Below are 13909 nucleotides of genomic sequence, written 5' to 3' on the forward strand. Positions count from 1 at the left end.
CAAAGTTGGACACTTAACCAACTGAGCCACCCACGTGCCCCCTGTCTCCACTTTTGAATAAACAGATAGGGTAACTGGATAACTAAATCCAGGAGGTCTTTGTTTTACCCCTTTGTGTCCTTCCTTCCTACAGCACAAATAAACCTCTTTCCCAGGATGAAGGAAACACTCATTTCATGTAGGCAACATTCTGAGTCTTACTTAACAGGGACATTCCTTAGTTTCTGTGTGTCACGTGACCACCTGTGCACATAACTTCACATGATCTTCAACAGAATGGATCCTGTCCTACTAGCACTCTTAGGTTTTACACCTGAGATAAGAACAAGTCTGTTGGGACTTTTTGTTTAGAAAATGGATCTCATGCCCTTCTAAATTTCATGAAAACTTCCTGCAGTTGAAAGAAGGGGGCAGGCACTATAACAAATGGGTTTCTGGGAATATTCAGATAATTATTTAAAAATGAAGACTTGGGCATCTGGGTGGCTCAGTCAGTTAAGCATCCTGCTCTTGGTTTTGGCTCAGGTCATGATCTCACAGTGGTGAGCTTGGGCCCTGTGTCAGGCTCTGCGCTGAGAGTGCAGAGGCTGCTTGGGATTTCTCTCTCCTTTCTCTCTGCCCCTCCCTGGCTTGCTCTCGCTCGCTTTCTCAAAAAATAAACATTAAAAGATTAAAATACGTAAATAAAAAGGAACACTTAACCCTGATCACAGAGCTTAAGATACAACAACGAAATCTGTATATCCACTTTAGTCTCAATTATGTCATGGTAATAAATGACCTCAAAACACTAGTGGCTTACCTCAACAAAAGTCTATCTCTCATCCTTCTGGGATTCAGGTTAATGGGATCATCATTATCTAGGACAGGCTCATAGTAGTGAGAAAAGAGGAATGGCCCAAAACGATGGGAGATTCTGCTCAGAGATGGTATAGACTGCTTCATTAGGCCGCTCATATCTCACTGGCTGAAAGAAATCACAGGGCAAAGACTAAAATCAATTTGTGAAGTATAGTCCCCTCGGAAGATATGACCTGACTGGGCTGGTGCCATGAGGGTGTATGTGAAATAAGTGGCCCTTCTTCTTCAATATATGGTGGTTCATTTAGTTCGTCAAGATTAGCTTCCATCCCTAAAGTATACAAAATTATCTTACCTTTCTCCACCAGACACAATATGAAGTATTTTCCAAGCCAAAACCTCCACTGACACTCAAAGCAACTAGAAGATCCCAATATAACTCCTTCATCAAGATATCAAAGAACAGGGGCGCCTGGGTGGCTCAGTTGGTTAAGCGTCTGACTTCGGCTCAGGTCATGATCTCACAGTCCGTGAGTCACAGCCCCATGTTGAGCTCTGTGCTGACAGCTCAGAGCCTGGAGCCTGCTTCAGATTGTGTGTCTCCCTCTCTGACCCTCCCCCATTCATGCTCTGTCTCTGTCTCAAAAAAAATAAATAAATAAATAAATAAATAAAATTTTAAAAATTTAAAAAAAAAGATATCGAAGAACAGGGGCACCTGGGTGGTTCAGTCAGTTAAGGGTCCAACTCAGGTCACGACAACACTGATCATCGGTTCAGGCCCCGCGCCAGCTCCATGCTGATGGTGCAGAGCCTGCTTGGGATTCTCTATCTCTCAAAATAAACAAATAAACTTAAAAAAAAAAAAAAAGGCATCAAAGAACAAAAGCCCATGCTATGAGCCAGTTGGACTAGGGAACAGACACATGTAGCAAACACCCTCTTTATATAAAGAAGACTGCACCCAATGGAACAGAGCAGTAACAAGATTCAGCTGGGAAGATGTTTGGGGTAGACTTTTAACTGAGCATTAGATCAATTTCTGCTTCCTGGCTGAAGTCCCCACACCAGATCCTTAAATGTCCCTTATCTTGCTTGGCCTCATTTGTAGGGACCCTAGAGACTGCAGTAAAGAAAAACACAAAGGAAAACACACACAAATACAAACCAATTAACCTGATTCCATTTATTTCCAGGTGGAATTAGTCCATCCCCCAATTCATTATGCCTAATTTTTCTGTCTCTCAGCTAAAATATCTTGAGCTTATCAGTTGTCTGTGACAAAAGCATGCTTCATTTTCTTCTGTGGCAATTTACAAGAATACTTGAGGAATGATTTGTTGGTAGAATTCTTAATGTGATCATTGCCATAAACCAAATTTTAAATCACGACCCAGGTTTGATTTTTGCGTTTCTTAACTATGCATAAAATTTTTGTTACAAAGTGTATCTCCAAGTTCTTATTTATTCATTGAAATGAGTAGAAATCTACCTGTACACCTTACCTTGAAGTTCACGCATCTTTTCTATCTCCTACCCTTCTTCCCGCTGAACAAGACATTCATTTTTTCACCAGTAACAGAATGTACCTTTATTAACACATTTCTTTCTGAGCTCATTTCTTTCTAGATGTTCCCAGGCAATAATGGCCAAAAGCATATGAAACATGACAGAGATATTTTGTTACCCATAATTCAAAGCACAAGAGGGTTTCGCCCATTTTTTGCTAAGCTTTCACAGCTAATGTAAATTTTTTCTTTTTATAAAGATTTTTATATTTTTTCAATGTTTATTTATTTTTGAGAGAGAGAGAGCACAAGCAGAGGAGGAGCAGAGAGAGAGGGAGACACAGAATCTGTAGCAGGCTCCAGGCTCCAAGCTGTCAGCACAGAGCCCCATGGGGGGGGGTTCGAATTCACGAGCCATGAGATCATGACCTGAGCTCAAGTCGGACTCTTAACCACTGAGCCACCCAAGTGCCCCCACAGGTAATATAGTTTTACCAAAAACTTTCCAGAGGCATAACATGAGTAGCGATCTTTCTAGGATTCAATCAAGTTTTCCATCACCCGTGGCTTGTCTCCATGACAAATCCACATATACACTTTTTTTCTTGTTAAATGTCATCATTTAAAAAAGAAACAATTTGTGGGGTGCCTCTTAGCCGGTTAAGCATCCTACTCTTGATTTTGGCTCATGAACTGTGAGATCGAGGCCCACGTCAGGCTCCATGATGAGTATGAAGCTTGCTTGGGATTCTCTCCCTCTCTCTTTGCACCCCCCCACTCGAGCTCTGTCTCTCTTAAACATTTAAAAAAATAAACAATTTGGTGATTGTATTAGGCAGAGTTCAACTATTCAACCAGAGATACAGAATCAGTACATATAGTGATTAATTGCAAGGAATTGGTTTATGTGACTGTAGAGACTCACTAAGCAATTCCAAAACTCATAGTATGGGCTGAACTCTTGAGCATGGGCCAAGCATCTATCAACAGGAAGAATGTTTTTGTTTTTGTTTTCTTTTAAAGTTTCTTTATTTCTGAGAGAGAGAGGGAGAGAGAGCATGAGCAGGGGAGGAGCAGAGAGAGGGAGACACAGAATCCAAAGCAGGCTCCAGGATCTGAGCTGTCAGCACAGAGCCTGATGCAGGGCTCAAACTCACAAACTGCGACATCATGACCCGAGCCGAAGTAGGATGCTTAACCGACTGAGTCACCCAGGTGGCCCAGGAAGAATGTCTTTGAAGGGAAGCCTCCACTCTGACCTTTTGGCCCTTCAGTTAAATGACTTAGGTTCAGCCAGATTATATAGGAAAATCTCCCTTAAAGTCAAGTGATTGTGGACTTCAAACACATCTACAAAATATGAATACAGAAACACCTAGATGAGTGAAAAACTAAGTTCTGTAGCTTAGCTGACACTTAAAAGTCACCATCTCAGGCTACACCTTGCCTAGCTATAAACCATACACCTCTCCTAGAACCATAAATGATTTCCAAATTTAAAAAATTACAACAAAGTGCGATTTCTGCCTAATACGGCACAACTATCCTGATTACAATAGAAACATGCTAATCCTTTCTCCAAAAAAAGATGCAACACCCTTGGGTGATGTGCATCCTTCTTTTTTGATGCTCCTTAAATATGATGATGTAAAGTTAACTATTATTGGGACGCCTGACTAGCTCAGCCGGTAGAGCTCGCCACTCTTGATCTCAGGGTCCTGAGTTCAGGCCCCATGTTGGGCGTGGAGCCTACTTAAAATAATTATAAAGTTAACTATTATTAAAGCACCTTATAATGGATCATTAGGGAATAACTGGGAGAAGAATACAAAAAAATATTTTGATATATGTACAAATTCATAGCAAAATTCTCGTAACTAGTATGTCCTCACTTCTGCAAATGGTCCAAGATAGTAGCTATTTTCTTCCATTGCCAATTCAAATTTCCTTTGACCTCAGCAACACACCTCACATGGTGTTGATTCTTTGCCTGGTCAGGGGACCTGAAGTACTAACTTCTGTATCATTTGGTCTCAACCAGAGAAAGAGGATCAGTAGCATTCTGAACTCACAGGAAACTAGTGAAATTATACATACGTGTGTGCACATGTATATATACATATGTACAAATAAAGACATTTGTTATAAAGAATTGGCTTATACAACTGTGGCCTTTGGATAGGCAAGAATGAGATTTCTGGGGGGTGGCTGGGTGGCTCAGTCATTTAAGCATCTGACTCTTGGTTTCAGCTCAGGCCATGATCTCATGGTTCATGGTGACAGCACAGGGCCTGCTTGGGATTCTTTCCCTCTCTATCTCAAGAAAAATAAACTTAAAAAATGTATAGGGGCACCTGGGTGGCTCAATCAGTTAAGCATCTAACTTCAGCTCAGGTCATGATCTTATGGTTTTTGAGTTCGAGCCCCACGTCGGGCTCTGTACTGACAGCTCAGAGCCTGGAGCCGGCTTTGGATGCTGTGTGTGTGTGTCTCTCTCTCTGCCCCTCCCTCGCTTGCACTGTCTCTCTTCCTCAAAAATAAACATTAAAAAAAAAGACGAAAAATATAGGGGTGCCTAGGTGGCTCAGTCAGTTAAGCATCTAACTTAACCAGTTCATGAGTTCAAGCCCCACATCAGGCTCCGCATCACAGTGTGGAGCCTGCTTGGGATTCTCTCTCTCCCTTTCTCTCTGCCTCTCCCGAACTTGTACTTTCTCTCTCTCACAATAAATAAATAAACTTAAAAAAAAAAAAAAAAAAGAAAAGGAAAAGGAAAAGAAAAAAGGGTGCCTGGGTGACTCAGTCAGTTACACATCCAAATTCAGCTCAGGTCACAATCTTACGGTTACTGAGTTCAGGCCTCGCACTGGGCTCTGTGCTGACAGCTCAGAGCCTGGAGCCTGCTTCGGATTCTGTCTCCCCCTCTCTCTGCCCCTCCCCAGCTCATGAGCTGTCTCTCTCTCTAAAAAATAAACAATTAAAAATTATTTTCAATAAATAAAAAATATATAAAATGTAGGTAGATCTTTCCAAAATTATAAATAATATCAAGCCAAAATTAAAAAGCAGTACAACATGGAGAACATGTTTTAAATATATAAATGCATATATGTATTTCATATATATATATAAATTGCATAGTGTATGTACACTAGAGAGCACAGACTCTAAGACATATTTGGAAAGATATTAGGGTATCTTTAAAGTTTTAAAACTGCCTGGTAGAATCTGTACTTCCTCTTAATCTGATTACTTCAAGTTTCTTTCTACAAGTGTTGAACAATAATGAAGGGATTAGATAGAAAGGTATATAAGAAATGGGTGGGCCACCCTTGGTGTTGATAAGCCTGTTCTCTTCCAGAGCTGCTCAGTTGCCCAGTGACCTCCACGGAGTCCAGGTACCTCTTCCCAAGATGGGTTTGAACAGCACTGCGAGTGGCAAATTTTCATCTGCATTTTGCTCTCTTCTTCAGTAATGCCATGTGCTTTATTTCCCAGAGTTTATAAAAGTTAAATCACAATCATAATTAGAGGGACAGATGGTTGGAACAGGAGCTGTTTTGCATTGATAAGTTGTTAGAGGATTGATGGGTGCTTTAAAATTGGAGATTGGAATTTTCCATTTAAAGTAACAGCCAGGAGTCCCACAAGTAGGTTGTCAAAAGTTTCAAAGTTGACATTGTAAATGGAGAAACGCATATACATGGAACACCTACCTTTAAAATGTATGGGGCACCTGGGTCTCTTTTTGCTTTTTTTTTTTTTTTTTTTTCTAAGAGAGAGAGAGAGAAAGCATGAGGGAGGGGGCAGCCAGGGAGATAGAGAATCCCAAGCAAGCTCCTCACTGACAGCACAGAGCCCAGTGTGAGTCTCATTATCAAGAACTAGGACTCAATCTAACTGTGAAATCATAACCTGAGTCGAAATCAAGAGTCAGACACTTGCAGTGCTCGGGCAGCTCAGCTGGTTAAGCATCTGACTCTTGATTTCGGCTCAGGTCATGATCTCATGGTTTGTGAGTTTGAGCCCTGAGTTGGGTGCCACACTGATAGTGTGGCACCTGCTTGGGATTCTCTCCCCAACCCCCCACGCCCACCACAACTCTCTCTCTCAAAATGAATCAACCTTTAAAAAAAAGAATTTTAAGATATATAGAATCATTGATGAACCTACAGGCTTTCATCCTAGAAAAACATATGACATATGTTCACACAGAGTTTTTAATCCATAAACATATCCTTCATACTCCTCTTCCCATTTTCTCTTGACCAGGCAGACTACAAAAAGAAACCTGGAAAGGCAGGACTGTTTACAACCAGAGTCAAAAGGATATCCTCCAAGGGGGGCCTGGGTGGCTCAGTTGGTTAAGCCTCCAACTTCTGCTCAGGTCATGATCTCACAGTTCATGAGTTTGAGCCTCACATCGGGCTCTGTGCTGACAACTCAGAGCCTGGAGCCTGTTTCAGATTCTGTGTCTCTCTCTCTCTGCCCCTGCCCTCCCAACCCCCGCTTGCACCCTGTCTCTCTGTCAACAATAGATAATAAAACATTTTTTAAAAATTTTTAATGAAAATAAAAAAGGATATCCTCCAAGCATCGTTTGAACAAAACCCTTACGCTGATAAAGCTACCAGGAAACAATGGGGCAAGGAAATTGGCATTCCAGAGTGTAAAATTCACATAAGCATTAGGTTTCTGTTTCATGATCTGTCAGATTCCAGGTAAAGAGAAATGCTGGGATCAAGACTCTCAGGTAATTCTTTGATGTCAGGTATGTTACTCAGAAGATTTTTATTGTTGTATACTAAAAGCAAGAACTGTGTATCTTTTACCAATTGTGGAAATACCGACTGGGTATATTCACTGACAGGAGGAGAATATACTGGTTCAGGATCTCCCAATGGGAGATACATCAATTTTTGAGATTTAGGCAATTTAGGAAATTAGGACACTATAATAATATGGTATCATTAAGTATTGATACATACTGGGGCACCTGGCTGGCTCAGTCACTAGAACCCTTGATTTCAGGGTTGTGAGTTCAAGCCCTACACTGGGATAGTGATTAAAACATTCCATGCTCATGGGTTGGAAGAATAAATATTGTCAAAATGTCAATACTACCCAAAACATTCAATGCAATCCCAATCAAAATTGCACCAGCATTCTTCTCGAAGCTAGAACAAGCAATCCTAAAATTCATATGGAACCACAAAAGGCCCCGAATAGCCAAAGTAATTTTGAAGAAGAAGACCAAAGAAGGAGGCATCACAATCCCAGAATTCAGCCTCTACTACAAAGCTGTAATCATCAAGACAGCATGGTACTGACACAAAAAAACACATAGACCAATGGAATAGAATAGAAACCCCAGAACTAGACCCACAAACGTATGGCCAACTCATCTTTGACAAAGCAGGAAAGAATATCCAATGGAAAAAAGACAGTCTCTTTAACAAACGGTGTTGGCATAACTGGACAGCAACATGCAGAAGGATGAAACTAGACCACTTTCTCACACCATTCACAAAAATAAACTCAAAATGGATAAAGGACCTGAATGTGAGACAGGAAACCATCAAAACCCTAGAGGAGAAAGCAGGAAAAGACCTCTCTGACCTCAGCCGTAGCAATCTCTTACTCGACACATCCCCAAAGGCAAGGGAATTAAAAGCAAAAATGATTACTGGGACCTTATAAAGATAAAAAGCTTCTGCACAGCAAAGGAAACAATCAACAAAACTAAAAGGCAACCAACGGAATGGGAAAAGATATTTGCAAATGACATATCAGACAAAGGGCTAGTATCCAAAATCTATAAAGAGCTCACCAAACTCCACACCCGAAAAACAAATAACCCAGTGAAGAAATGGGCAGAAAACATGAATAGACACTTCTCTCTAAAGAAGACATCCGGATGGCCAACAGGCACATGAAAAGATGCTCAACGTCGCTCCTTATCAGGGAAATACAAATCAAAACCACACTCAGATATCACCTCACGCCAGTCAGAGTGGCCAAAATGAACAAATCAGAAGACTATAGATGCTGGAGAGGATGTGGAGAAACGGGAACCCTCTTGCACTGTTGGTGGGAATGCAAATTGGTGCAGCCGCTCTGGAAAACAGTGTGGAGGTTCCTCAGAAAATTAAAAATAGACCTACCCTATGACCCAGTAATAGCACTTCTAGGAATTTACCCAAGGGATACAGGAGTGCTGATGCATAGGGGCACTTGTACCTCAATGTTTATAGCAGCACTCTCAACAATAGCCAAATTATGGAAAGAGCCTAAATGTCCATCAACTGATGAATGGATAAAGAAGTTGTGGTTTATATACACAATGGACTACTACGTGGCAATGAGAAAGAATGAAATATGGCTCTTTGTAGCAACGTGGATGGAACTGGACAGTGTGATGCTAAGTGAAATAAGCCATACAGAGAAAGACAGATACCATATGGTTTCACTCTTATGTGGATCCTGAGAAACTTAACAGAAACCCATGGGGGAGGGGAAAGAAAAAAAAAAAAAAAAGAGGTTAGAGTGGGAGAGAGCCAAAGCATAAGAGACTCTTAAAAACTGAGAACGAACTGAGGGTTGATGGGGGGTGGGAGGGAGGGGAGGGCGGGTGAGGGGTATTGCAGAGGTCACCTGTTGGGATGAGCACTGGGTGTTGTATGGAAATCAATTTGACAATAAATTTCATATATTGAAAAAATAAATAAAAATAAAAAATCTTTAAAAAAACAAAATAAAATAAAATAAAATAAAATAAAATAAAATAAAATATCTTTGGGGCAGCTGGGTGGCTCAGTTGGTTAAGTGTCCAACGTGAGAAAGGTCATGATCTCACGGCTTGTGGGATCGAACTCCATGTCAGGCTCTGCATTGACAGCACAGAGCCTGCTTGGGATTCTCTCTCTCTCCCTCTCTCTGCTCCTCCTCCACTCGTGCTTTCTCTCTCAAAAATAAATCTTTAAAAAAATTAAAAAACAAAAATCTTAAAAAAAATGTTCTGATATATCCTGCAGAATGATGATTAATACGTAATTATGAGGAAACTGTGGGGCAAGAACTCACATAAATTCCCAATTTTCAGGCTAGGTTTTTTTAAACACCTGAAATGTGATTTTCACACACACATATGAAGTAGGGGTCTGGGTCAGACGGTTGGGCATCTGACTTTGGCTCAGGTCATGATTTCAAGGTTCATGAGTTCGAGCCCCACGTTGGCCTCTGTGCTGACAGCTCAGAGCCTGGAGCCTGCTTTGAATCTGTGTCTCCCTCTTGCTCTACCCCTCCCCTGCTCATACTGTTTCTCAAAACTAAAAAACGAACAGGGTGCCTGTGTGGCGCAGTTGATAAAGCATCTGACTCTTGATCTCAGCTCAAGTCATGATCTCAATGTCTGTGAGTTTGAACCCCACATCAAGCTCTGTGCTTGGGATTCTCCCTCCTTCTCTCTGCCTCTCCCCAGCTTGTGCTCGCTCTTTCTCAAAATAAACAAACTTAAAAATAATTTAATTAAAAAAATTTTAAGTATATGAAAATCCCATATTGTATTATTTTGAATGGTACTGATGTAAAAATTAAACTAAGTTGGATTTCTTCGATAGCTGTAAACAATTATACCAAACAGCATTTAAAACAATGAAGATCAATAAAAGTGTGCTTTTAGAAGAAAATTATGAGTTCCTAGTTTTGTGTCTGCACAGAGCCTCCAATAAGCCATTGGCTACAAGGTCCTCAGTCTGAGGGGATGCTGGAGAGAAATGTTTTACTCTTCTTCATGCATTAGTTCTGGGTGTGAAGAGATAGCTTATTCAATTCCCAGTGATAAAAGTACATACTATGGGACTATCTGGTGATGTGCTTAAGGCTTACCTGCAAATATTCTCATTTAGAAAACAGATAACCTTTTAGCACAATGCCTGGATAAGAGAGTGATTTGTTAAATATTGGTTGTCATTAATACCCTAATTCCTATTGCAAATTATCAAAACAAAACAACTAATTAGAAAGTACACTGCAAATCTGACTCCAATAATGAGGAAACAGAGTTCAAATGGTTATATTAGTGACAAGAGTTTCACAGCAAGGTGTACTGGGTCCTAGAAGTCTCCTTACTTATTGCTGACTATGGGATAAGAGGGAATGTGGATGAATGTTAGTACAGCTCTTGGACCATGGCTAACTTACTCCCCATCTAAAGAAATTCTTTTCACAATCAATTCCGTATGTATTATATCTAATAAAATGCTATTTCTTCTGTGTTTACTACATAAAATAAAATGGTACTTCTTATGAAGAGATGATAGGGCCCAAGAAAAGACATCCACACATAGAAGACATGTTATGAGAGAGAGATGGGAGGAGGGAAAGGGAGAAAAAGAAGTATCGATCTCCTTTGATAGAACAGTGTCTCTTCAATCAGGGAATTTTACTTGGGATACCATGAGGATGACCATAAAAGAAATGCTGTCTTGAATTGTATGCTCATAATAACTCCTAGGATAATACATCACTTTTTTTATGGATATTATCCCAATGGCAGTTGATCAAATCAATTTCATTTAATTGCCTTGCCTTGATACTTGGAACAACACAGATTGAGTTACATGACTTCAACATCTTCTTCTCCCACTTAGATTTGACTTAAAAACCTCAGATCCAAACAAAGACAATTGGAATTTGGATGCTCCTTAAGATGAAACCCAGGAACAAAATCAGCTGCCTTGGTCTCAAGGTAAGAATCCACTGGTCCAAACGCGTTTCTCCAGTGGATCCCAGAGAAAGTGAAAACGGCTCTGCATGTTGTGCCCATATTCTCGACAAAAAAATCATTATCTTAGGAGGCATTTACAGCTTGTTCTGGGCACCCTAGCGTCAGAAATAAAAGCATGGCCCCACAGCTGGGTGCGACAGGCAGGTTCTTAGCACGCAAGGTTCTGGGCCTTTTGTCTTGCTGCTCTAAGCAGGGTGGCATCCTGTTCTGTCAACCTCAGGGATTCAGGGGGAGTGTCAGCATTATCTTCCTAGGTTCAAGTTCTCAGTTCAAATATGAGAACTGTCCTAAAAGACACCTTCTGTTCCATGTTCTCTTTTAGAATACTTACCAAAAGCAGCCAGAGAAGACTGGACATCCATCACAAGACCTCAATCACATATCCTACTTCAAGCTTTTGAGAGGAACCAATTCCCTGATATTACAACCAGGAAAAAACTGGCTAAAATAACAGACATTCAGGAATCAAGAATTCAAGTAAGTTCTGTCTATGGCACCAAATATGTTCTACCTGTAAGTGATGTTATATCCTTGTTATAAGTGCAAGTCAGATTCCTGCAAAATGAAGAATTCTGTCAGTGTGATAACCATTTAGAATCTCCAGCAGCAAAAATGGGGGGAAATACGAAACTTAATACTATCTATTTTGGGAATACCCTGTCAGGTTTTCTACAGCTTGACACTGCTTGGTCATTTTGGTCCAGATAATTCCTTCCTTATGAAGTTGTCCTGCGCCTCATCAGTATTTTTAAGCATTCCTGGCCTCAACCAAATACCCTACCTACCCCTCCACCAACTTGTGACAGCTTCAAAAATCTACAGACTTAGTCCAATGTCCTCCAGTTGAAAGAAAAAAATCACTCTCACTGGGTACCTTCTAAAGTTATGAGGACAGTGATTTAGTGTATGTTAAATGCTCATGACTAGGAAACACATTCATAGCTTTATCAGTACAGTGTGTTATTTAATCCTTGATCAGATTTATTTATAACCACGTATATAAGATTGGGATTCTTATACACATGTTGGCAAAGAGATAAATGTCAACCTGGTCAAGAAAACTTATTTGCTGATCCAATGTCGAAATTAAAGGGAAGAATCTAAAGCATATGCCTTTTCAACCAGTTTCAATCCATCTATAGTTGATTGCTAAGTGTGTTAGGACCTCAATTTTTGTGTTTGTATGTACACACATTCATATGTACACATATATACATACACACTATACACAGGAATCAGAGTAATTAATGACACATATATGCAATAGTTCTATTTCACATGAAACACACCCACACACACCCCATCCTGATAATGGGGCCTGTATTAATAGCCCCTTTGCTTTACATAGTATGAGAAACCGAGCCAGAATCACTTGTCTTATGACACTGTCTTTTTCTTCACATAGATGTGGTTTCAGAATTAAAGATCTCTATACCCAAGGCAGAGAAGTGAGTCCATGAATTCCTTGGCTGACAGCCCAAATGCAAGACCAGGTCTGACAGCTCAGCACCACCAAATTGATCTGCCCACTTTCCCAGGCAGGTCTCATCATTTTGCTTCCTCCCATTTTTTCTGTAGGAACCAAACATTTCTACCTGCACCTCTCCCATCCCAGGAATCCTCTGTCTCTTGTGTGAACCAAGGACCAAGCATCATGATGGTACAGCCCATAAAGACTATGCAGAGAGAATTCTCTACTCTCCTCGGAATTACCGGCCAATACCATCAACTCTGCGAGTCTCAGATACTCAGGCTCCTTTCTGGCCGCCAAAGCAAGAAAAGTGCCAGAATCACAAAGAATAGAAGCACACAGGAGTACTACAGTTGAAGGACTACTCTCAGCCTCATCCTGAGCACCAAAACCACCAACTGCAGGATCTGGGGCAGGTAGACATATATTCTGCAATGGTGGGATGAAATCTGCCAAGACTCTGATTGCAAAGTGGGATCCTCGAGGAGGGACACACTGAGACACTCATCTGCAGCACAGTCAACTGGACAACCATCTCATTCCCTTGGCCAACTCACCAGCAATATGCAGAAACCTCAAGCCTTTATGTCAACTGTTATCCACAGATTTTCAGGAACAGGTACCTTTTCCGAGTCCTGGCCCACAAAAAGAGGACCCTCCAGGACCCGAACTGTGCTTCAGTGAAGATGCTTTTCAGGCTGTGTTCCATATGCTACAAAGCTTACCAAGGCCTGAGATTCCAGAAAAAGAAGTCATTCTCAGAACCTGGTCCAGACCTCTCTTCTTTTGATGCAAATCAGTGCAATTTAAAGGACAGTGGATAATGAAGTCATCCTGTTTGGGACAAGATTAATGCAAGAGGAAGGAGAAACCACTTGGAAACACAAAAGGCAGTTTTTAACTGTTTTGTGGGCAGTGGTTATCTTCTATATTCACTTCATTGAATAAAGAAAGGATAGTTTCTAAGCTGCATACAGCCTCTGGAAGCACCATAGGCCAGTAGACAGGTCTGCTGAATCCTTCTGAACAAAAGCATTTCACTGATAAACATGACTTCCTCTCTAATCACGATGTCTACCAATCTGGAATTTGCATGAACTATAACCATACCCAAGCAATAACATATCTACGTGCTGACACATTAGCACTCCTTTGCTTCCTAGCAAGATGGGAATGCCAGCTTGAAATTAGTTTGTCATACAGAAAATGAAAGGGCAGTATATTTCCTGATAATGTGAATTCATAAAAGTGAGCTTTTCCCCAAAGCTCTGAGGGTTTCAACTGGGAACCAGAAACTATCCCACTATCTACCAATAAGAGAACGATTAAATGAATTACGTT

The sequence above is a fragment of the Prionailurus viverrinus genome, chromosome E2, assembly GCF_022837055.1.
Source record: "Prionailurus viverrinus isolate Anna chromosome E2, UM_Priviv_1.0, whole genome shotgun sequence".
Classification (NCBI taxonomy): domain Eukaryota; kingdom Metazoa; phylum Chordata; class Mammalia; order Carnivora; family Felidae; genus Prionailurus; species Prionailurus viverrinus.